Genomic DNA, 2,500 nt, shown 5'->3' with positions numbered 1-2,500 from the left:
CCTGTGTGCTTAATTGGGGATATGAGTGCAACTGAAAAACATGCAGAGCCGTAGCTCAACTTTCCCGAGCCAACTTCCCAGCAGAAGGTGTTACTCTTTACTAGGAGGAGTTTGTTATTAACACTCTGATTCTATTATAATTAAGGATAACAGCCTAGTCCTGGAACATTTTCAGTCCTGGAGAATCCCACTGAATTCTTGTAAATTATATTTTAGTACTCTAGAGTGCTGATACCTAGAGTTAAGGATTGGATTGCATGCTATACATTAGGGTGGTTTTCGGTACGTCCACCCAATGTGTATAGCTGTTGTCTAGTGGAGATAAAATCTGGTTATTTTGTGAGTTCGCAAAAAGCCCGAAGAGGATGGGCATGTGAAGAAAGACATATATGAAGCGGGATTTATAATTAGAACAAGCAATACAATTTAGAATAAGTTTCAGTCGATCTCAACCTCGCTTATAAGGAATTTTCTCCGGATACTGTTGTTCCCCTCCCCAGATAAAAAGAAACTGAGACAGCGAAACTATAAAGAGGATGCACGGGCAAGCGATATTTAATGTTGAAAAACCTGCACTTTGTCCCATTTTTAATCATATGCAACAATTCGCTGACAAATGCGTCCGTCAAGTTTAAAAGATCTAAGCGACGATTCATCTAATAGGAATAAATAGATAAACAGAATCGTCTCAAAACAAATTTGTTTGATGTTTCCTGGATTACTGAGAAACACATGAAACATGTAACAACTACAACATGAACACGTAAAATAAAGAAACTATATATCTACTGTCCAATCAATAGCAAAAACACTCCTTTTCAGGTATATCACTGGTGTATTATTCGGCTTCCTTTGATCATTTCTGATTGTCAAAAAAAACTAGCAGAGCTATCACGTGATATGTCTTTGTTAAAACACCCAAAGAGGCTTCAAATAACGCCATAGCACTTCAGTTTTCCCAACGTATGGTAGCCTTTTTAATCGTGGCTTTTATTGTTTCCTCCCCATCCCACGTCTCCAAATCTAAGCTGTGTGACTGGAAGAGTGGACTTGTCAGTAAGCAGACCGCTGTCTTCACGCCAATCTGCATCTTTTTGTCACAATTACAATTTTTGTTTGTTTTGCGCATGACATATTCCTCCCGCATGCACATTTCCAACGTCCAGGTGATGCTCTGCCCCAGTACGTCATTTTGTTTGAATCTCGGGATACCCACCACCCAAGGGGATCTTTACTGGACTTAAGCCGTAATCTAGAGTGATAACACTCGTACTTGATAAACTGTTCGCAGTGTAAGGAAACTTTAGTAAGCATCGCCAGCTAAGACAGACTCGCTCCGGCGTAATGAATGTCACGTGAGTAACACCCAGCCTTATCACACTCATCCACCAATGTTCTCGTTTCACTGTCATGACTGACGACTGTCACACCAGTTCCATTCTTGTCAGTCACGTTACAGATGACATTAAAAGGCACTAAGTTTCCTTTACCATCAGGATCGGTAAAGTGAGCTCCACTCTCTGCTGCAGGATGCAGTTGTTTTAAATGGCTACAAGATTTTGCTGAAGAGGAGAGATCATAAAATATCAAAGACATGTCAGACATCGTTTAGTGGCAACTGCTTGGTTTATATTCTGGGATTCCATCGGCGACATAAGGCATTCCTAAGATCATTTGTTTATTTCTTTTGTAAGGAGTTTCTTAACCCATTTTAGATGTCAGTTTTCGCAATGTGTGATTTAATTCTGAGTGTTACTGCCAATATTATATTGGTTTTTCGTATTTGTAACCTTTATTCAATTATTACTGATCTTACGGTTTTTGTGGTTTTGCTACAGATATATTTGCCTACGTACAATCGAAGGGAATCTATTGTCCTTTGTATTTGGTAAGTATTTTTCTTGATAGTTTTCAGGAAAATAAGAAGTGCTAGTGAACGCGTTAAGATCGAGACGTAGGTTCATCAATCTCGTACCCAGAGTCATCGGGCTTCTTGGTCAGCGGGTGAGCGCCCGGAAAGACTCCAATTTTCCCAGAATGTGTGAGTTCCGGTCTTATTGCGCATGCTTTAGTTTAAACGGGAACAGAAAAGAGAAGACAGCAAACAGAAAAAATGGCGGGTTGAAAGTGTTCGAGAAACAAAAATAATTTTAGCCTTACACAGCATAAAAGAAACTGGAGAAATGATCAATAGGCTTGCTGTAAGAGAGAGTGAAGATGAAACTTCTGATGCTTTCGGTAAGTGTATTTTTAGTGTTTCAGCCTGCTTTCCATCCTGCAGAATACCATCGTGCAAGCCTCTTTTACTACAATCTTATGTTTCCGTAATTCTGAATTTCTCCTCAAAGAGACTGATGTAATGTTTTCCCACTGTACTTTAGCAACAGCAACAGTAATCAGTTTTTAGCAGGAAAATGCCCGTGCGGTTTTAGACATAATTCAAACCCTGTCGTTGTATTATTTTTAATTTGTAATTTACAGTTTCTAAGGTAGAAAAAAC

At 39.2% G+C, this 2,500-nt stretch overlaps 1 pseudogene; it reads right to left on the bottom strand.

The window, feature by feature from the left end:
* Positions 1–929: 929 nt before the first annotated feature.
* Positions 930–2,500, bottom strand: part of LOC138021042 (contactin-associated protein-like 4) — a 6,586-nt pseudogene continuing 5,015 nt past the window's right edge.

Source organism: Montipora capricornis, chromosome 10 (genome assembly GCF_036669925.1).
Source record: "Montipora capricornis isolate CH-2021 chromosome 10, ASM3666992v2, whole genome shotgun sequence".
NCBI classification, from domain to species: domain Eukaryota; kingdom Metazoa; phylum Cnidaria; class Anthozoa; order Scleractinia; family Acroporidae; genus Montipora; species Montipora capricornis.
This window is presented reverse-complemented; position numbering and strand designations above follow the sequence as displayed.